Below are 24236 nucleotides of genomic sequence, written 5' to 3'. Positions count from 1 at the left end.
CGTACGCATTAAGACTCCCCACTGTTGGATATGGAGACCAGAACCATCCGCGTTAAGACTCCTCGCTGTCAGATATGGAGTCCAGAACCGTACGCGTTAAGACTACCCGCTGTCGGATATGGAGACCAGAACCGTACGTGTTAAGACTCCTCGCTGTCAGATATGTAGACCAGAACCGTACACGTTAAGACTCCCCGCTGTCGGATATGGAGACCAGAACCGTACGCATTAAGACTCCTCGCTGTCGGATATGGAGACCAGAACCGTACGCATTAAGACTCCTCGCTGTCAGATATGTAGACCAGAACCGTACACGTTAAGACTCCCCGCTGTCGGATATGGAGACCAGAACCGTACGCATTAAGACTCCTCACTGTCGGATATGGAGACCAGAACCGTACGCGTTAAGACTCCCCGCTGTCGGATATGGAGACCAGAACCGTACGCATTAAGACTCCCCGCTGTCGGATATGTAGTACAGAACCGTACGCATTAAGACTCCTCGCTGTCAGATATGTAGACCAGAACCGTACGCATTAATACTCCCCGCTGTCGGATATGGAGACCAGAACCGTACACGTTAAGACTCCACGCTGTCGGATATGGAGACCAGAACCGTACACGTTAAGACTCCCCGCTGTCGGATATGGAGACCAGCACCATACGCATTAAGACTCCTCGCTGTCGGATATGGAGACCAGAACCGTACGCATTAAGACTCCCCACTGTCGGATATGTAGACCAGAACCGTACGCATTAAGACTCCTCGCTGTCAGATATGAAGACCAGAACCGTACACGTTAAGACTCCCCGCTGTCGGATATGTAGACCAGAACCGTACACGTTAAGACTCCCCGCTGTTGGATATGGAGACCAGAACCGTACGCGTTAAGACTCCCCGCTGTCGGATATGGAGACCAGAACCATACGCGTTAAGACTCCCCGCTGTCGGATATGGAGACCAGAACCGTACGCGTTAAGACTCCCCACTGTCGGATATGTAGACCAGAACCGTACGCATTAAGACTCCTCGCTGTCAGATATGTAGACCAGAACCGTACACGTTAAGACTCACCGCTGTTGGATATGGAGACCAGAGCCATACGCGTTAAGACTCCCCGCTGTTGGATATGGAGACCAGAACCGTACACGTTAAGACTCCTCGCTGTCGGATATGGAGACCAGAACCGTACGCGTTAAGACTCCCCGCTGTCGGATATGGAGACCAGAACCGTACGTGTTAAGACTCCTCGCTGTCGGATATGGAGACCAGAACCGTACACGTTAAGACTCCCCGCTGTCGGATATGGAGACCAGAACCGTACGCATTAAGACTCCCCACTGTCGGATATGTAGAACAGAACCGTACGCATTAAGACTCCTCGCTGTCAGATATGTAGACCAGAACCGTACGCGTTAATACTCCCCACTGTCGGATATGGAGACCAGAACCGTACATGTTAAGACTCCCCGCTGTCGGATATGGAGACCAGAACCGTACACGTTAAGACTCCCCGCTGTTGGATATGGAGACCAGAACCGTACGCATTAAGAGTCCTCGCTGTCGGATATGGAGACCAGAACCGTACACGTTAAGACTCCCCGCTGTCAGATATGGAGACCAGAACCGTACGCGTTAAGACTCCCCGCTGTCGGATATGTAGAACAGAACCGTACGCATTAAGACTCCTCGCTGTCAGATATGTAAACCAGAACCGTACGCGTTAAGACTCCCCGCTGTCGGATATGGAGACCAGAACCGTACGCGTTAAGACTCCCCGCTGTCGGATATGGAGACCAGAACCGTACGCGTTAAGACTCCCCACTGTCGGATATGTAGAACAGAACCGTACGCATTAAGACTCCTCGCTGTCAGATATGTAGACCAGAACCGTACGCGTTAATACTCCCCACTGTCGGATATGGAGACCAGAACCGTACACGTTAAGACTCCACGCTGTCGGATATGGAGACCAGAACCGTACACGTTAAGACTCCCCGCTGTTGGATATGGAGACCAGAACCGTACGCATTAAGACTCCTCGCTGTCGGATATGGAGACCAGAACCGTACGCATTAAGACTCCCCACTGTCGGCTATGTAGACCAGAACCGTACGCATTAAGACTCCTCGCTGTCAGATATGTAGACCAGAACCGTACACGTTAAGACTCCCCGCTGTTGGATATGGAGACCAGAGCCATACGCGTTAAGACTCCCCGCTGTTGGATATGGAGACCAGAACCGTACACGTTAAGACTCCCCGCTGTCGGATATGGAGACCAGAACCGTACGTGTTAAGACTCCTCGCTGTCGGATATGGAGACCAGAACCGTACACGTTAAGACTCCCCGCTGTCGGATATGGAGACCAGAACCGTACGCATTAAGACTCCCCACTGTCGGATATGTAGAACAGAACCGTACGCATTAAGACTCCTCGCTGTCAGATATGTAGACCAGAACCGTACGCGTTAATACACCCCGCTGTCGGATATGGAGACCAGAACCGTACATGTTAAGACTCCCCGCTGTCGGATATGGAGACCAGAACCGTACACGTTAAGACTCCCCGCTGTTGGATATGGAGACCAGAACCGTACGCATTAAGACTCCTCGCTGTCGGATATGGAGACCAGAACCGTACGCATTAAGACTCCCCACTGTCGGCTATGTAGACCAGAACCGTACGCATTAAGACTCCTCGCTGTCAGATATGTAGACCAGAACCGTACACGTTAAGACTCCCCGCTGTCGGATATGTAGACCAGAACCGTACACGTTAAGACTCCCCGCTGTTGGATATGGAGACCAGAACCGTACGCGTTAAGACTCCCCGCTGTCGGATATGGAGACCAGAACAATACACGTTAAGACTCCCCGCTGTCGGATATGGAGACCAGAACCGTACGCATTAAGACTCCCCACTGTTGGATATGGAGACCAGAACCGTACGCATTAAGACTCCCCACTGTTGGATATGGAGACCAGAACCATCCGCGTTAAGACTCCTCGCTGTCAGATATGGAGTCCAGAACCGTACGCGTTAAGACTACCCGCTGTCGGATATGGAGACCAGAACCGTACGTGTTAAGACTCCTCGCTGTCAGATATGTAGACCAGAACCGTACACGTTAAGACTCCCCGCTGTCGGATATGGAGACCAGAACCGTACGCATTAAGACTCCTCGCTGTCGGATATGGAGACCAGAACCGTACGCATTAAGACTCCTCGCTGTCAGATATGTAGACCAGAACCGTACACGTTAAGACTCCCCGCTGTCGGATATGGAGACCAGAACCGTACGCATTAAGACTCCTCACTGTCGGATATGGAGACCAGAACCGTACGCGTTAAGACTCCCCGCTGTCGGATATGGAGACCAGAACCGTACGCATTAAGACTCCCCGCTGTCGGATATGTAGTACAGAACCGTACGCATTAAGACTCCTCGCTGTCAGATATGTAGACCAGAACCGTACGCATTAATACTCCCCGCTGTCGGATATGGAGACCAGAACCGTACACGTTAAGACTCCACGCTGTCGGATATGGAGACCAGAACCGTACACGTTAAGACTCCCCGCTGTCGGATATGGAGACCAGCACCGTACGCATTATGACTCCTCGCTGTCGGATATGGAGACCAGAACCGTACGCATTAAGACTCCCCACTGTCGGATATGTAGACCAGAACCGTACGCATTAAGACTCCTCGCTGTCAGATATGTAGACCAGAACCGTACACGTTAAGACTCCCCGCTGTTGGATATGTAGACCAGAACCGTACACGTTAAGACTCCCCGCTGTTGGATATGGAGACCAGAACCGTACGCGTTAAGACTCCCCGCTGTCGGATATGGAGACCAGAACCATACGCGTTAAGACTCCCCGCTGTCGGATATGGAGACCAGAACCGTACGCGTTAAGACTCCCCACTGTCGGATATGTAGACCAGAACCGTACGCATTAAGACTCCTCGCTGTCAGATATGTAGACCAGAACCGTACACGTTAAGACTCACCGCTGTTGGATATGGAGACCAGAGCCATACGCGTTAAGACTCCCCGCTGTTGGATATGGAGACCAGAACCGTACACGTTAAGACTCCTCGCTGTCGGATATGGAGACCAGAACCGTACGCGTTAAGACTCCCCGCTGTCGGATATGGAGACCAGAACCGTACGTGTTAAGACTCCTCGCTGTCGGATATGGAGACCAGAACCGTACACGTTAAGACTCCCCGCTGTCGGATATGGAGACCAGAACCGTACGCATTAAGACTCCCCACTGTCGGATATGTAGAACAGAACCGTACGCATTAAGACTCCTCGCTGTCAGATATGTAGACCAGAACCGTACGCGTTAATACTCCCCACTGTCGGATATGGAGACCAGAACCGTACATGTTAAGACTCCCCGCTGTCGAATATGGAGACCAGAAACGTACACGTTAAGACTCCCCGCTGTTGGATATGGAGACCAGAACCGTACGCATTAAGAGTCCTCGCTGTCGGATATGGAGACCAGAACCGTACACGTTAAGACTCCCCGCTGTCAGATATGGAGACCAGAACCGTACGCGTTAAGACTCCCCGCTGTCGGATATGTAGAACAGAACCGTACGCATTAAGACTCCTCGCTGTCAGATATGTAAACCAGAACCGTACGCGTTAAGACTCCCCGCTGTCGGATATGGAGACCAGAACCGTACGCGTTAAGACTCCCCGCTGCCGGATATGGAGACCAGAACCGTACGCGTTAAGACTCCCCACTGTCGGATATGTAGAACAGAACCGTACGCATTAAGACTCCTCGCTGTCAGATATGTAGACCAGAACCGTACGCGTTAATACTCCCCACTGTCGGATATGGAGACCAGAACCGTACACGTTAAGACTCCACGCTGTCGGATATGGAGACCAGAACCGTACACGTTAAGACTCCCCGCTGTTGGATATGGAGACCAGAACCGTACGCATTAAGACTCCTCGCTGTCGGATATGGAGACCAGAACCGTACGCATTAAGACTCCCCACTGTCGGCTATGTAGACCAGAACCGTACGCATTAAGACTCCTCGCTGTCAGATATGTAGACCAGAACCGTACACGTTAAGACTCCCCGCTGTCGGATATGTAGACCAGAACCGTACACGTTAAGACTCCCCGCTGTTGGATATGGAGACCAGAACCGTACGCGTTAAGACTCCCCGCTGTCGGATATGGAGACCAGAACCATACGCGTTAAGACTCCCCGCTGTCGGATATGGAGACCAGAACCGTACGCATTAAGACTCCCCACTGTTGGATATGGAGACCAGAACCGTACGCATTAAGACTCCCCACTGTTGGATATGGAGACCAGTACCATCCGCGTTAAGACTCCTCGCTGTCAGATATGGAGACCAGAACCGTACGCGTTAAGACTACCCGCTGTCGGATATGGGACCAGAACCGTACGTGTTAAGACTCCTCGCTGTCAGATATGTAGACCAGAACCGTACACGTTAAGACTCCCCGCTGTCGGATATGGAGACCAGAACCGTACGCATTAAGACTCCTCGCTGTCGGATATGTAGACCAGAACCGTACGCATTAAGACTCCCCACTGTCGGATATGTAGACCAGAACCGTACGCATTAAGACTCCTCGCTGTCAGATATGTAGACCAGAACCGTACACGTTAAGACTCCCCGCTGTCGGATATGGAGACCAGAACCGTACGCATTAAGACTCCTCGCTGTCGGATATGGAGACCAGAACCGTACATGTTAAGACTCCCCGCTGTCGGATATGGAGACCAGAACCGTACGCATTAAGACTCCCCGCTGTCGGATATGTAGAACAGAACCGTACGCATTAAGACTCCTCGCTGTCAGATATGTAGACCAGAACCGTACGCATTAATACTCCCCGCTGTCGGATATGGAGACCAGAACCGTACACGTTAAGACTCCCCGCTGTCGGATATGGAGACCAGAACCGTACGTGTTAAGACTCCTCGCTGTCGGATATGGAGACCAGAACCGTACACGTTAAGACTCCCCGCTGTCGGATATGGAGACCAGAACCGTACGCATTAAGACTCCCCACTGTCGGATATGTAGAACAGAACCGTACGCATTAAGACTCCTCGCTGTCAGATATGTAGACCAGAACCGTACGCGTTAATACACCCCGCTGTCGGATATGGAGACCAGAACCGTACATGTTAAGACTCCCCGCTGTCGGATATGGAGACCAGAACCGTACACGTTAAGACTCCCCGCTGTTGGATATGGAGACCAGAACCGTACGCATTAAGACTCCTCGCTGTCGGATATGGAGACCAGAACCGTACGCATTAAGACTCCCCACTGTCGGCTATGTAGACCAGAACCGTACGCATTAAGACTCCTCGCTGTCAGATATGTAGACCAGAACCGTACACGTTAAGACTCCCCGCTGTCGGATATGTAGACCAGAACCGTACACGCTAAGACTCCCCGCTGTTGGATATGGAGACCAGAACCGTACGCGTTAAGACTCCCCGCTGTCGGATATGGAGACCAGAACAATACGCGTTAAGACTCCCCGCTGTCGGATATGGAGACCAGAACCGTACGCATTAAGACTCCCCACTGTTGGATATGGAGACCAGAACCGTACGCATTAAGACTCCCCACTGTTGGATATGGAGACCAGAACCATCCGCGTTAAGACTCCTCGCTGTCAGATATGGAGTCCAGAACCGTACGCGTTAAGACTACCCGCTGTCGGATATGGAGACCAGAACCGTACGTGTTAAGACTCCTCGCTGTCAGATATGTAGACCAGAACCGTACACGTTAAGACTCCCCGCTGTCGGATATGGAGACCAGAACCGTACGCATTAAGACTCCTCGCTGTCGGATATGGAGACCAGAACCGTACGCATTAAGACTCCTCGCTGTCAGATATGTAGACCAGAACCGTACACGTTAAGACTCCCCGCTGTCGGATATGGAGACCAGAACCGTACGCATTAAGACTCCTCACTGTCGGATATGGAGACCAGAACCGTACGCGTTAAGACTCCCCGCTGTCGGATATGGAGACCAGAACCGTACGCATTAAGACTCCCCGCTGTCGGATATGTAGTACAGAACCGTACGCATTAAGACTCCTCGCTGTCAGATATGTAGACCAGAACCGTACGCATTAATACTCCCCGCTGTCGGATATGGAGACCAGAACCGTACACGTTAAGACTCCACGCTGTCGGATATGGAGACCAGAACCGTACACGTTAAGACTCCCCGCTGTCGGATATGGAGACCAGCACCATACGCATTAAGACTCCTCGCTGTCGGATATGGAGACCAGAACCGTACGCATTAAGACTCCCCACTGTCGGATATGTAGACCAGAACCGTACGCATTAAGACTCCTCGCTGTCAGATATGTAGACCAGAACCGTACACGTTAAGACTCCCCGCTGTTGGATATGTAGACCAGAACCGTACACGTTAAGACTCCCCGCTGTTGGATATGGAGACCAGAACCGTACGCGTTAAGACTCCCCGCTGTCGGATATGGAGACCAGAACCATACGCGTTAAGACTCCCCGCTGTCGGATATGGAGACCAGAACCGTACGCGTTAAGACTCCCCACTGTCGGATATGTAGACCAGAACCGTACGCATTAAGACTCCTCGCTGTCAGATATGTAGACCAGAACCGTACACGTTAAGACTCACCGCTGTTGGATATGGAGACCAGAGCCATACGCGTTAAGACTCCCCGCTGTTGGATATGGAGACCAGAACCGTACACGTTAAGACTCCTCGCTGTCGGATATGGAGACCAGAACCGTACGCGTTAAGACTCCCCGCTGTCGGATATGGAGACCAGAACCGTACGTGTTAAGACTCCTCGCTGTCGGATATGGAGACCAGAACCGTACACGTTAAGACTCCCCGCTGTCGGATATGGAGACCAGAACCGTACGCATTAAGACTCCCCACTGTCGGATATGTAGAACAGAACCGTACGCATTAAGACTCCTCGCTGTCAGATATGTAGACCAGAACCGTACGCGTTAATACTCCCCACTGTCGGATATGGAGACCAGAACCGTACATGTTAAGACTCCCCGCTGTCGGATATGGAGACCAGAACCGTACACGTTAAGACTCCCCGCTGTTGGATATGGAGACCAGAACCGTACGCATTAAGAGTCCTCGCTGTCGGATATGGAGACCAGAACCGTACACGTTAAGACTCCCCGCTGTCAGATATGGAGACCAGAACCGTACGCGTTAAGACTCCCCGCTGTCGGATATGTAGAACAGAACCGTACGCATTAAGACTCCTCGCTGTCAGATATGTAAACCAGAACCGTACGCGTTAAGACTCCCCGCTGTCGGATATGGAGACCAGAACCGTACGCGTTAAGACTCCCCGCTGTCGGATATGGAGACCAGAACCGTACGCGTTAAGACTCCCCACTGTCGGATATGTAGAACAGAACCGTACGCATTAAGACTCCTCGCTGTCAGATATGTAGACCAGAACCGTACGCGTTAATACTCCCCACTGTCGGATATGGAGACCAGAACCGTACACGTTAAGACTCCACGCTGTCGGATATGGAGACCAGAACCGTACACGTTAAGACTCCCCGCTGTTGGATATGGAGACCAGAACCGTACGCATTAAGACTCCTCGCTGTCGGATATGGAGACCAGAACCGTACGCATTAAGACTCCCCACTGTCGGCTATGTAGACCAGAACCGTACGCATTAAGACTCCTCGCTGTCAGATATGTAGACCAGAACCGTACACGTTAAGACTCCCCGCTGTCGGATATGTAGACCAGAACCGTACACGTTAAGACTCCCCGCTGTTGGATATGGAGACCAGAACCGTACGCGTTAAGACTCCCCGCTGTCGGATATGGAGACCAGAACCATACGCGTTAAGACTCCCCGCTGTCGGATATGGAGACCAGAACCGTACGCATTAAGACTCCCCACTGTTGGATATGGAGACCAGAACCGTACGCATTAAGACTCCCCACTGTTGGATATGGAGACCAGTACCATCCGCGTTAAGACTCCTCGCTGTCAGATATGGAGACCAGAACCGTACGCGTTAAGACTACCCGCTGTCGGATATGGGACCAGAACCGTACGTGTTAAGACTCCTCGCTGTCAGATATGTAGACCAGAACCGTACACGTTAAGACTCCCCGCTGTCGGATATGGAGACCAGAACCGTACGCATTAAGACTCCTCGCTGTCGGATATGTAGACCAGAACCGTACGCATTAAGACTCCCCACTGTCGGATATGTAGACCAGAACCGTACGCATTAAGACTCCTCGCTGTCAGATATGTAGACCAGAACCGTACACGTTAAGACTCCCCGCTGTCGGATATGGAGACCAGAACCGTACGCATTAAGACTCCTCGCTGTCGGATATGGAGACCAGAACCGTACATGTTAAGACTCCCCGCTGTCGGATATGGAGACCAGAACCGTACGCATTAAGACTCCCCGCTGTCGGATATGTAGAACAGAACCGTACGCATTAAGACTCCTCGCTGTCAGATATGTAGACCAGAACCGTACGCATTAATACTCCCCGCTGTCGGATATGGAGACCAGAACCGTACACGTTAAGACTCCCCGCTGTCGGATATGGAGACCAGAACCGTACGTGTTAAGACTCCTCGCTGTCGGATATGGAGACCAGAACCGTACACGTTAAGACTCCCCGCTGTCGGATATGGAGACCAGAACCGTACGCATTAAGACTCCCCACTGTCGGATATGTAGAACAGAACCGTACGCATTAAGACTCCTCGCTGTCAGATATGTAGACCAGAACCGTACGCGTTAATACACCCCGCTGTCGGATATGGAGACCAGAACCGTACATGTTAAGACTCCCCGCTGTCGGATATGGAGACCAGAACCGTACACGTTAAGACTCCCCGCTGTTGGATATGGAGACCAGAACCGTACGCATTAAGACTCCTCGCTGTCGGATATGGAGACCAGAACCGTACGCATTAAGACTCCCCACTGTCGGCTATGTAGACCAGAACCGTACGCATTAAGACTCCTCGCTGTCAGATATGTAGACCAGAACCGTACACGTTAAGACTCCCCGCTGTCGGATATGTAGACCAGAACCGTACACGCTAAGACTCCCCGCTGTTGGATATGGAGACCAGAACCGTACGCGTTAAGACTCCCCGCTGTCGGATATGGAGACCAGAACAATACGCGTTAAGACTCCCCGCTGTCGGATATGGAGACCAGAACCGTACGCATTAAGACTCCCCACTGTTGGATATGGAGACCAGAACCGTACGCATTAAGACTCCCCACTGTTGGATATGGAGACCAGAACCATCCGCGTTAAGACTCCTCGCTGTCAGATATGGAGTCCAGAACCGTACGCGTTAAGACTACCCGCTGTCGGATATGGAGACCAGAACCGTACGTGTTAAGACTCCTCGCTGTCAGATATGTAGACCAGAACCGTACACGTTAAGACTCCCCGCTGTCGGATATGGAGACCAGAACCGTACGCATTAAGACTCCTCGCTGTCGGATATGGAGACCAGAACCGTACGCATTAAGACTCCTCGCTGTCAGATATGTAGACCAGAACCGTACACGTTAAGACTCCCCGCTGTCGGATATGGAGACCAGAACCGTACGCATTAAGACTCCTCACTGTCGGATATGGAGACCAGAACCGTACGCGTTAAGACTCCCCGCTGTCGGATATGGAGACCAGAACCGTACGCATTAAGACTCCCCGCTGTCGGATATGTAGTACAGAACCGTACGCATTAAGACTCCTCGCTGTCAGATATGTAGACCAGAACCGTACGCATTAATACTCCCCGCTGTCGGATATGGAGACCAGAACCGTACACGTTAAGACTCCACGCTGTCGGATATGGAGACCAGAACCGTACACGTTAAGACTCCCCGCTGTCGGATATGGAGACCAGCACCATACGCATTAAGACTCCTCGCTGTCGGATATGGAGACCAGAACCGTACGCATTAAGACTCCCCACTGTCGGATATGTAGACCAGAACCGTACGCATTAAGACTCCTCGCTGTCAGATATGTAGACCAGAACCGTACACGTTAAGACTCCCCGCTGTTGGATATGTAGACCAGAACCGTACACGTTAAGACTCCCCGCTGTTGGATATGGAGACCAGAACCGTACGCGTTAAGACTCCCCGCTGTCGGATATGGAGACCAGAACCATACGCGTTAAGACTCCCCGCTGTCGGATATGGAGACCAGAACCGTACGCGTTAAGACTCCCCACTGTCGGATATGTAGACCAGAACCGTACGCATTAAGACTCCTCGCTGTCAGATATGTAGACCAGAACCGTACACGTTAAGACTCACCGCTGTTGGATATGGAGACCAGAGCCATACGCGTTAAGACTCCCCGCTGTTGGATATGGAGACCAGAACCGTACACGTTAAGACTCCTCGCTGTCGGATATGGAGACCAGAACCGTACGCGTTAAGACTCCCCGCTGTCGGATATGGAGACCAGAACCGTACGTGTTAAGACTCCTCGCTGTCGGATATGGAGACCAGAACCGTACACGTTAAGACTCCCCGCTGTCGGATATGGAGACCAGAACCGTACGCATTAAGACTCCCCACTGTCGGATATGTAGAACAGAACCGTACGCATTAAGACTCCTCGCTGTCAGATATGTAGACCAGAACCGTACGCGTTAATACTCCCCACTGTCGGATATGGAGACCAGAACCGTACATGTTAAGACTCCCCGCTGTCGGATATGGAGACCAGAACCGTACACGTTAAGACTCCCCGCTGTTGGATATGGAGACCAGAACCGTACGCATTAAGAGTCCTCGCTGTCGGATATGGAGACCAGAACCGTACACGTTAAGACTCCCCGCTGTCAGATATGGAGACCAGAACCGTACGCGTTAAGACTCCCCGCTGTCGGATATGTAGAACAGAACCGTACGCATTAAGACTCCTCGCTGTCAGATATGTAAACCAGAACCGTACGCGTTAAGACTCCCCGCTGTCGGATATGGAGACCAGAACCGTACGCGTTAAGACTCCCCGCTGTCGGATATGGAGACCAGAACCGTACGCGTTAAGACTCCCCACTGTCGGATATGTAGAACAGAACCGTACGCATTAAGACTCCTCGCTGTCAGATATGTAGACCAGAACCGTACGCGTTAATACTCCCCACTGTCGGATATGGAGACCAGAACCGTACACGTTAAGACTCCACGCTGTCGGATATGGAGACCAGAACCGTACACGTTAAGACTCCCCGCTGTTGGATATGGAGACCAGAACCGTACGCATTAAGACTCCTCGCTGTCGGATATGGAGACCAGAACCGTACGCATTAAGACTCCCCACTGTCGGCTATGTAGACCAGAACCGTACGCATTAAGACTCCTCGCTGTCAGATATGTAGACCAGAACCGTACACGTTAAGACTCCCCGCTGTCGGATATGTAGACCAGAACCGTACACGTTAAGACTCCCCGCTGTTGGATATGGAGACCAGAACCGTACGCGTTAAGACTCCCCGCTGTCGGATATGGAGACCAGAACCATACGCGTTAAGACTCCCCGCTGTCGGATATGGAGACCAGAACCGTACGCATTAAGACTCCCCACTGTTGGATATGGAGACCAGAACCGTACGCATTAAGACTCCCCACTGTTGGATATGGAGACCAGAACCATCCGCGTTAAGACTCCTCGCTGTCAGATATGGAGACCAGAACCGTACGCGTTAAGACTACCCGCTGTCGGATATGGGACCAGAACCGTACGTGTTAAGACTCCTCGCTGTCAGATATGTAGACCAGAACCGTACACGTTAAGACTCCCCGCTGTCGGATATGGAGACCAGAACCGTACGCATTAAGACTCCTCGCTGTCGGATATGTAGACCAGAACCGTACGCATTAAGACTCCCCACTGTCGGATATGTAGACCAGAACCGTACGCATTAAGACTCCTCGCTGTCAGATATGTAGACCAGAACCGTACACGTTAAGACTCCCCGCTGTCGGATATGGAGACCAGAACCGTACGCATTAAGACTCCTCGCTGTCGGATATGGAGACCAGAACCGTACATGTTAAGACTCCCCGCTGTCGGATATGGAGACCAGAACCGTACGCATTAAGACTCCCCGCTGTCGGATATGTAGAACAGAACCGTACGCATTAAGACTCCTCGCTGTCAGATATGTAGACCAGAACCGTACGCATTAATACTCCCCGCTGTCGGATATGGAGACCAGAACCGTACACGTTAAGACTCCACGCTGTCGGATATGGAGACCAGAACCGTACACGTTAAGACTCCCCGCTGTCGGATATGGAGACCAGCACCGTACGCATTAAGACTCCTCGCTGTCGGATATGGAGACCAGAACCGTACGCATTAAGACTCCCCACTGTCGGATATGTAGACCAGAACCGTACGCATTAAGACTCCTCGCTGTCAGATATGGAGACCAGAACCATACACGTTAAGACTCGCCGCTGTCGGATATGGAGACCAGAGCCATACGTGTTAAGACTCCCCACTGACGGATATAAATCTCAGGGCATGGAATGTGATTAATGACCCTACAACAGGGGACTGAATAAATAGTTAGTCTAACAATTCTAATCAGACACACCATCTTCTCACCTTTCTCCCTCATCCCTGACTACTTACCCCGTGTCCCTCACCACTCCCTCCTCACAGTCCCTCTTCCTCATAGGGCCCTCTACTCCAGCCCTCCCTTCTTGCTCCCTCTCTCCCTCACTGTCTCGCCTCTCCCATACCCCTTCCTTATCATCGCCCCTCTCAATCATCCTTGCTTCCTCACCACCTCTCTCCCTCTCCCTTCCCTCTTCCCTATCCCTCTCAGTTATACTGCTACTCAACCAGCCTCCCACTCTCTTTCGCCCCTTTCCTCACACTCTCCTTTTTCACCTCTCTCTACTCCTCTGTTAGCAAATAGTACTCCTCTCTTGTGTCTCTCTTCACCTACTCACTCTCTCATGCCTCTCTCTTCATTTCTCTCACACTCTCTCCCCTTCTATCCACTCTGTTTCTCTTCCTTTTCCATTCTCTCTCCCATCCCACAATCCCTGTCCCTACCCCTATCATCCGCCACCTCACTCTCAATCTCAATCACCCTCTGCCTTCTCATCTCCATCTCCTCCTCTCTCACGCACCCTCTCACCTCAATCAAACTTTTCTCTCTCACTCAGTCACCTCCACCACTCTGTAACCTCCTCCATTTCCAGCTTTCTCTCTCTCTATCTCTCTCCCTACATTCCACCACCCCCACTCTCCCAAACACTCTCACTGCTGGCTCCCGTATCCCACACTGTTGGACCCTCTTTCTCACCCTCTAAATCTACCAGTCACCACTCACATTCTCCCTCTTCACTCTCTGTCAGTCCTCCTCCTCCTCCCCCTCTCTCCCATCACACCCCGTGCTCTCCACCTCATCCCGTACAGTGGTATGCAAACGGCTGGGCACCACTGGTCAAACTTTCTGTTACTGTGAATAGTTAAGTGAGTAGAGGGTGAACTGGTCTCCAAAAGTCATAAAATTAAAGATGAAACGTTCTTCAACATTTTAAGCAATTTAGTGTATTATTTCTGTTTTGTACAATTTTCGAGTGAGAAAAAGGAAAGGAGCACCATGGAAAAGTTTGGCCACCCCAAGAGATTTGAGCTCTCAGATAACTTTTACCAAGGTCTCAGGCCTGAGTTAGCTTGTTAGGGCTATGGCTTGTTCACAGTCATCGTTAGGACAGGCCAGGTTATGCAAATCGCAAAGCTTCATAAATACCCTAACCCCTCAAACCTTGTCCCAACCATCAGCAGCCATGGGCTCCTCTAAGCAGCTGCCTGGCACTCTGAAATTTAAAATAATTGATGCTCACAAAGCAGGAGAAGGCTATAAGAAGATAGCAAAGCATTTTCAGGTAGCCGTTAACTCAGTTCGCAATGTGATTAAGAAATGGCAGTTAACAGGAACGGTGGAGATCAAGTTGATGTCTGGAAGACCAAGAAAATTTTATGAGAGAACTACTCATTGGATTGCTAGAAAGGCAAATCAAAACCCCTGTTTGATGTAAAAAAAACATTCAGGAAGATGTAGCAGACTCTGGGGTGGTGGTGCGCTGTTCTACTCTGCAGCAACACCTGCACAAATATGACCTTCATGTAAGAGTCATCAGAAGAAAACCTTTCCTGCATCCTCACCGCAAAATTCAGCATCAGAGGTTTTTCTGACATTGAGGGAGAGGTTGTTTTCTTGACACCAGACAGATGTTGTTCAGACCTCAGATACAGTCAGCAATCAAATGCTTGAACATGGTGCGATGGATGTGTTGAGCTGTGGAAATCACGATGGAAGAAGCATCGTAGGAAAGCCAGATGAGCCCAGGGCAAGGAATTATGATATCGTAGGCATTACTGGGAATTGGTTGCACCCAACAGTCTGAGGGATTTAGAGGAACCAATTTGTAGAGAGTTCATAGACTACACCAAGTAACAAAAGTTGATATAGTAAGTGATTTTAACTTTCCATATATTGACTGGGACTGCCATACTGTAAAAGGACTAGATGGGGTCGAGTTTGTCAAATGCTCCTTAATCAGTACGTAAAACATCCGGTGTAGAAGTGTGCAATAAGCTGTTGGGAAATGATCAGGGCTGGTGACAGAAATTAGTGATCATAATGCCATGAGATTCCAAGAAAATATGGAAAAACAGAGGCCTGGACCTCTCGAGATTCTAAATTGGAGAAAGATCAATTTTTATGGTATTTTCAAGGATTTGACAAGTGTGGATTGGGACAGGCTGTTTTCTGGCAAAGGAGTATTTGGTGAGAGGGAGTTCTTCAGAAGTGAAATTCTGAGGGTGTAGAGGTTGTACGTGCCTACCAAAATAAAAGTTGAAAGGTAACTGGTGCAGTTTTCAACAGGTATTGAGGCCCCAGAAATTTTGTTCCTCGAAATTCCTCAGGCTGTTGGGTGCTACCAAGACACATTAATGACTACAATATCATATTTCCACACCCTGAGCTCATCTGACTTTCTTTAGTTGTCTTTTGTTGGTTTCTGAAAGCTTCCCAATAGTTTTTGCTCTTTTGTTTGCCCTCTCTTTGGCTTTTATGTTGGGTTTGGCTTCTCATTTCAGCCACGGTTGTGTCCTCCTGCCTTTCCATTGCTTCCACTTCTTTGGGATGTATCGATCACTCAGCTCCCGAGTTGCTCCCAGAAACTCCAGCCATTGCTGCTCTGTCGTCACTCCTACCAGATTCCCCTTCCAGTCAGGTTTGGCCAGCTTCTCTGTCACAGAAACATGGAGAAGGTCAGAACAGAAACATGCTCACTCTGGACGATCAGAATGGTAATCTATACAGGAGACAAAATAGATGGGGGAGGTTTTAAATAGTAGTTTTGCATCTGTATTTACTCAGGAGATGGACACAGAGTCTGTAGAGGTAAGGCAAAGCAGCATCAACTTCATGGACCCTGTACAGATTACAGAGGTGGAGGTGTTTGCTGTCTTTTGGCAAATTAGCATGGATCAATCCCCAGGGCCTGACAAGTTGTTCCCTAGGACCCTGCGGAAGACAAGTGCAGAAATTGTTGGGGCACAAGCAGAGATATTCAAATCTTCCTTAGTGACAGGTGAGGTACTGGAGGATTGGAGGACAGACAATGTTGTTCCGCTGTTCGAGAAGGGCTGTAAGGATAAACAAGAAAATTATATGTTGGTGAGCTTGACATCAGTAGTGGGAAAGTTATTAGAACATATGTGCAGGATTCGGATATGTAAGCATTTGGATCGATGTGGTCTGACTAAGGATAGACAGCATGGCTTTGTGCATGGTAGGTCATGTCTACCCAATCTTACCGAGTCTCTCGAGGAAGTTATCAGGAAAGTGGATGAGGGCAAGGCAGTGGATGTTGTCTACATGGACTTTAGCAAGGCACTTGACAAAGTCTCATATGGGAGTTTGGTCAAGAAGGTTCAGTCACTCAGCATTCAAGATTAGACAGTAAATTGGATGAGACTCTGTCTTTGGGAGAAGCCAGAGCGTGGTCGCAGATGGTTGCCTCTCTGACCGGAGGCCTGTGTCTAGTGGTTGCCACAGGGATCAGTGCTGGATCTGTTGTTGTTTGTCACCTATATCAGTAGTCTGGATGATAAGATGGTTAGGGATCAGCAAGTTTCTGGATGAAACCGAGACTGGGGATTCAGCGGACTGTGAGAAGACTATCATGGCTTGCAGTGCGAACTGGACCAGGTGGAAATATGGCTTGAGAAATGGAAAATGGATTTCAATGCAGACAAGTGCGAGGTGTTGCATGTTGGTGGGACCTACCAGGGTGGGTCTTACACAGTGACTGGTCGGACATGGAGGAGTGTTGTTGAAGAATGGGATCTGGGAATACAGGTCTATATTTCACTGAAACTGGTGTCACAGTTAGATAGGGACGGAAAGAAAGATTTTGGCACATAGTCCTTCATAAACCAAAGTACTGAATGGTATGTTATGTTGACCTTGTACAAGACATTGGTGAGGCCTAATTTGGAGTATTCAGTGCAGTTTTGGTCAGCAACCTACAGGAAAGATATAAAGACTTTGAAAGAGTTCAGAGAAAATTCACAAGGATGTGGCCAGGTCTGGAGGACTTGGGTTATAAGGAGAGATTGAACAGGTCAGGGCACGTAGAAGATTGAGGGGAGATTTGATGCAGTTATACGACTATTTAGAGGTTTATAGATACGGTAAATGGAAGCTGGCTTTTACCACTGAGATGGGGTGGGACTACAACCAGAGGCCATGGGTTAAGGGTGAAAGGTGAAATGTTAAGGGGAACATGAGGGGAAACTTCTTCACACAGCCGGTAATCTGGGTGTGGAATGAGCAGCCAGCACAAGTGGTGCATACGAGCTGGATTTCAACATTTAAGAGGTTTGTGTAGGTACCTGGATGGTAGGGGTACAGGAGTAGAAAGTTTAAATAGTTCAACACAAACTAGATGGGCCAAAAGGCCTATTTCTGTGTTGTACTTTTCCATGACTGTGACAGAACCTTAAATAATACTAATATTCACTCAAATTCATTTTAACAGCTGTGCAGACCAACCATACATCTTGAGTAGGAGATATTTAAGGAAAGGTACCTCAATTCCGGAGTCTCTCCGGTTAGCGGACGATTTCCCTCCATGCCTCTCTGACGTCATGGGCAACCACATACGAGGCAAGTATGCCATTGCCTTCTGCCGGGTGAGGTTCCAAAGAGATCACCAGCTGGTAACCCAGCACGGATGGAAAGCGTGCAGGGGAGCCGGCTGGATTCGAACTCAGGACCTTTCGTCCCGAAGTCTGGCACTGATGCCACTACGCCACCAGCCAGGTCAGGAGATATTGACATGGCATTGAAACTGTGGCACTTTAAATTAACATTACATAAAGGAAAACCCTAGCTGCACATCAACAAAGGCTATTTGCATGAGAGGGTTTCTGTTACAGTGGGGCCAGGCATCCTTGCAGCTCAGTGGGAACAGGGAATAATGTGAATGGACAGAGTCAAACAGAGCCAAGTCTCAGATTGGAGATTCCAGAAATGCCCCATTCTTATAGAGCATCAGAGAGTTTGAGGGTCATTCCAGACACCAGCACTGTGTAGAGTTAGAAGGTGATTTCTCTCTCCAACTTGGGTTGAACCTCACTGTAACAGTGTGATGTCAGATCACACCTTGGCAACTCAAGTGATCTAATCTCAAATATTCTCCTTCACCCACTGATGGATTTTTAAATCTTTTTACAGGTTAAAATCGACAAGGAATTTGTCTATGGGAATTCAAACGCAACACACCAGTTGTGCTGTCTCTGTCTAGATATTTAAGGAGCAAGGGATTCAATCGACCATCCTTCCTGCTCAGACTGTGGGGAGGGATTCACTCAGTCATCTGACCAACTGGCACGTCCGTCATTTTACACAGGGGAGAGACCGTTCACCTGCTCAGACAGTGGGAATGGATTCACTCGGTAATCTCAACTGAAGTTACATCAGCAAGTTCACACTGGGCAAGGCCATTCACCTGTTCTGTGTTTGGGAAGGGATTCAGTCAGTCATCCCATCTGTGGACACACCAGTCAGTTCACACTGGGCAGAGGCTGGTCATCTGCTGATTTTTTGTGGAAGGATTCACTCGGTCATCTGACCTAATGGCTCACCAGCAGGTTCACACCAAGGAGCGGCCATTTACCTGCTCAGACTGTGGGAAGAGATTCACCTACTCATCCCAACTCAAGTTACACCAGCGAGTTCACACTGGTGAGAGGCCATTCACCTGCTCAGACTGTCAGAAGGGATTCACTCAGTCATCTCACCTACTGGCACACCAGTCAGTTCACACTGGGGAGCGGCCATTCACCTGCTCAGACTGTCAGAAGGGATTCACTCAGTCATCTCACCTACTGGCACACCAGTCAGTTCACACTGGGGAGCGGCCATTCACCTGCTCAGACTGTGGGAAGAGATTCACCTACTCATCCCAACTCAAGTTACACCAGCGAGTTCACACTGGTGAGAGGCCATTCACCTGCTCAGACTGTCAGAAGGGATTCACTCAGTCATCTCACCTACTGGCACACCAGTCAGTTCACACTGGTGAGAGGCCATTCACCTGCTCAGACTGTCAGAAGGGATTCACTCAGTCATCTCACCTACTGGCACACCAGTCAGTTCACACTGGGGAGCGGCCATTCACCTGCTCAGACTGTGGGAAGGGATTCACTTCATCATCTGATTTACAAAAACACAAGTCAGTTCACACCGGAGAGAGGCCTTTCACCTGTTCAGACTGTGGGAAGGGATTCACTCAGTCATCCACACTGAAGGTACATCAGCGAATTCACACTGGAGAGAGGCCATTCACCTGCTCAGACTGTGGGAAGGGATTCACTCAGTCATCTCACCTACTGAGACACCAGTCAATTCACACTGGGAAGAGGCCGTTCACCTGCTCAGACTTTGGGAAGAGATTCTCTCAGCTATCTCCACCAAATGTGCATCATTGAGTTCACACAGGGGAGAGGCCATTCACCTGCTGTCAATGTGGGGAAGGATTCACTCAGTAATCTAACCTTGTGATACATTACAGGGTTCACACTGGGGAGAAAGTTTCGATAAGCTGCATGCTGGATATTTGTCCATCACCATTGCAGAATGCAATTTCGAGAGTGACTGTCGGTGCTGAACTCTGCAATTATTGCTGCTGCTCACCACACCCAGTTCTGCACCCTGGTCACTGGGCATGGGAGGAGTTTCTTCTGCTGCACATTCACCTTTAATGGGACTGAAGTTTAATACTCTGGATATGTGACAAATAAATCAGTTCTATATTAAACTCTGTCTCCGGTACTTAGCGAATTTATAACACACCTAGTGTACAGTAGAGAGTCAACTCAGGCTTGCTGGACCCTGCCAGTTATTCTGTTCCATCACAGTACTTTTAAATCCTCCCCTGTTGTTCATCTCCTGCTCTCCCTGTGGTGTTGGGATCCAAACAGTCACCACTCTGTGGGTGAAGAGGTTTCCCTTGAATTTTCTGCAGACTGAAGAAGTCGAGCTGCCTGCAGTTCTGTCAGAGATGTTCTTCGCCCCTCAAATCTCTGGGCTGAGGAAGAATGACATTGAGGGTTAACCTCCTTATTCAGGGCTCATTTCCACATTATGGGTCATTTTCAGGGCAGAGTTTGGGGCTCTGGACGATGGTCAGGGTACGAATGTACGATGAGTAGGGAATCAGCAGCGGGGCATGGCAAAGAATAACAGAGTAGCAATGCTTGGAAGCTGATAGACAGAGAAAATCTTCTGTTTGTCTGACTAATGACGCAAACAATACCTGTGGAGAGGTGATCCACTGGTCGAGGAATATGCGTGTGTTGGGAATGGTTTTATCTATTGACAGAAGAATACAGCAAGAAAACAGAGGGAAGTTAGAGGATTGGAAAGCTTTTAGATAACCAACAGGAGACAACTAAAAAAAAACACTGGAGAGACAAGATGAAAAATTAAGGTAAGTGAGCCAATAATATCAAGTATCAAAAGTTGTTCAGATACATAAAGAGTCAAAGAGAGGCAAGAGTTGATATTGTACCGCTGGAAGATGATGTTGGTGAGTTAGTAATAGAGCAAAGAAATAGCGGTCGAATGTAATAAGTATTTTGTGTCAATCTTCACTGTTTAAAACACTAGCAGTATAAGACCATAAGACATAGGAGCAGAATTAGGCCATTCAGCCCATCAAGTCTGCTCTGCCATTCTATCATGGTTGATCCCGGTTCTCACTCAACCCCACGCACCTTCCTCCTTGCATATCCTCTAATGCCCTGATTGATCAGCAAACTATTAGCTTCTGCCTTAAATGTACCCACGGATTTGGCTCCCACCGCCATCTGTTTCAGTGAATTCCAGATGTTCACTGCTGTCTGACTAAACAAAATCCTCCGTAACTACTCTGAAAGGTCGCTCCTCAGTTTGGAGGCTGTGCCCTCTGTTATGGCTACCCCCACCATATGAAAAGTCCTCTCCTCATCCTCATCCACCCGATCCAGACCTTTCCACATTCGGTAGGTTTCAGTGAGATTTACCCCACACCACTCACATTTATTAAACATATGTCAGTGCAGGAGTACAGGCCCAAGGCTGGCAAACGCTCCTCATATCTTAACCCCTTTATTACCGGAATCATCTTCTTGAACACCCTCTGGACTCTCTCCAACAACAACACACGTTTTCTGAGATATGCATCCCAAATACTCTCAGTGCGGCCTAAGTAGTATCTTATAAAGTACCAGCATCATCTCCTTGCTCATAGATTCTACTTCACTTTAAATAAATGCCAGCATTGCATTTGCCTTCTTTACCATAGGCTCAACCTGTAAATTAACCTTCTGGGAGTCTTGCCCGAGGATTCATATTTCCTTCTGTACTTCTGTTGTTTGAACCTTTTCCCCAATCAGATAATAGTTCACTATTGTTCCTTTTGCCAAAATGCATTATCGTACATTTCCCAGTATTGTATTCCATCTGCCACTTTTTTGCCCGTTCTTGAAATTTGTCTGTGTCCTGCTGCAATCGGATTACTTCCTCAGCACTACCAACGCCTCCACCTATCTTTGTATCATCCACAAACCTTGCCACAAAGCCATCAGTTCCATTATCCAACTCATTGACAAACTATTTGAAAAGTAGCAGTCCGAATACTGACCCCTGTAGACCACTAGTCACTGCTAGCCAACAAGAAAAGGCCCCTTTTATTCCCACTCGCTGCCTCTTGGCTGTTAGCCATTCCTCTGTCCATGCTAGTATTTCCTCTGATTTTTATCCTGTTAAGCAGTCTCATGTGTGACACCTTATCAGATGCCTTCTGAAAATCCAAGTAAATGATATCCACTGCCTCTCGTTTGTCCATCCTCCTTATGACTTCCTCGAAGATCTGTAACAGACTTGTCAGGCAAGGTTTCCCTGTACAGAAGCTATGCTGGCTTTGATTTAGTATATCATTAGTCTCCTAGTACCCCAAAACCTCAACTGTTATATTAGACTCAAATGCTTTCCCAGCCACTGAGGTTAGGCTAACTGGACTATAGTTTGTTTTTTTTTTCAGTTGCCTGTTGCTGGATTTTAAAAGAAACCCAATTATCTAACTTCCTACTCACTTTTGCTACATTATATGCACTTTCCTTGGCTTTTATACAGTCCTTAACTTCCTTTGTCAGCCGTGGTAGTCTAGCCCTGCTGTTTGAGAACTACTTCTGCCGGACATATCTATCCTGTACGTTATGAACTATTCTCAGAGACGTCAGCCACCTGGGGAATCACCTCTCTCATGCCTCTGTAATACACTTTATTCCATTGCCATACTCCGCATGTGACCTATGCTTCTCCCTCACAAGTTGCAGTGGGAATTCATTCAAATTAAGATCACTGCCTTCTAATGGTTCCTTTACATTATCCTCCCTAATAAGATCTGGGTTATTAAAAAACACAAAACTAAGATAGCAGTTCCCTGAGTAGGCTCAACCATCAGCTGCTCTAAAAAGCCATTTTGTACACATTCCATCTCTTGCGATCGGACACAAATCTGACTTTCCCCATTCTCCTGCAGATTGAAGTCACCCACTACAATTGTGTCATTAAATTTATTGCATAAATGCCAAACATTCAGCAGTATCTGGGACAGAAGTGAGGATACATGCTTTTACCAAGGAGAGAAGGTGTTTTTGAAGCTGAAAGGCCTGAAGGTAGATAAGATTCCCGGACCAGAAGGTGTACACCCCAGGGTTCAGAAAGAGGTAGCTGAAGAGACTGTGAAGGCATTAGAGTCAAAGAACACTACAACCCAGGCAAACCCCTTTCAGCCAAACTAGTCCGTGCCAAAACATTAATCTGCCGAGTTCCAACAACTTCCACCTGGACCATAGACCTCCATATCCTTCTCATCCAGTGACCTAAGCAAATTTCTCTTAAAGATTACAATCGTCCCTGCCACTTGCTCTGGCAGCTCGGTGCACACTCTCCCCGCCTCTGAATGAAGAAGTTCCCCCTTAGTTTTCTCTTCAAGTGATGAGTAATGATCTATCAGAAATCACTAGATGTTGGAATGGTTTTTGGCGGACTAGAAACTTGCCAATGTCACTCCACTCTTTATGAAGAGAGGGAGGCAGAAGAAAAAAAACAATGGACAACAAAGGTTTTGCTTCCTGAAAACCTTTAGGTGTATCTTATGAATTTTGGGCTACTGATCATGAAAATCACCATGGAATTTCCCTATCACGCACCATTTTTTGAAATCGCTTATGTTTATTATTTCAATTCATAATTCAGGTCAATTAAAATGTGGCCTGCAATGTAAGCTGGAAAGTTTCCTATCTTGTTCAGGCATGCTTGGGCATACTTAGCCGGCGCGGCTGCTGCAAGGCAGGACAGGTTTTAGTAATAATTATTGGGTTCAGGACTGTAAGGATGGAATTTGCTATTACCAGGCAGAGGAAAAAAAATCTATGAAAGATTTTCACCAGAATAACTGATGCCACGGTTAAGGAAAGCATTGTTATTGGTCCACAAATCAAACAGGTCATCAACGACAGGCAATTTGAAGAATTTCTAGT

General features: G+C 48.9%; 1 protein-coding gene and 1 long non-coding RNA gene across 2 annotated transcripts in view; one reads left to right on the top strand and one right to left on the bottom strand.

Moving 5' to 3' along the window:
- Positions 1 to 19437, top strand: part of LOC140723386 (uncharacterized) — a 72009-nt gene extending 52572 nt beyond the window's left edge. Inside the window, exon 3 of the long non-coding RNA XR_012097878.1 lies at positions 18883 to 19437. This is a non-coding gene — a long non-coding RNA (uncharacterized lncRNA). The remainder of the gene's footprint in view (positions 1 to 18882) is intronic.
- The window catches only part of LOC140723385 (uncharacterized), an 85336-nt gene continuing 77386 nt past the window's right edge, over positions 16287 to 24236 (bottom strand). Inside the window, exon 4 of the transcript XR_012097876.1 lies at positions 16287 to 16387. The gene's annotated coding sequence lies outside the window, so the exon portion shown is untranslated. The remainder of the gene's footprint in view (positions 16388 to 24236) is intronic.

Source organism: Hemitrygon akajei, unplaced genomic scaffold (genome assembly GCF_048418815.1).
Source record: "Hemitrygon akajei unplaced genomic scaffold, sHemAka1.3 Scf000111, whole genome shotgun sequence".
NCBI classification, from domain to species: domain Eukaryota; kingdom Metazoa; phylum Chordata; class Chondrichthyes; order Myliobatiformes; family Dasyatidae; genus Hemitrygon; species Hemitrygon akajei.
This window is presented reverse-complemented; position numbering and strand designations above follow the sequence as displayed.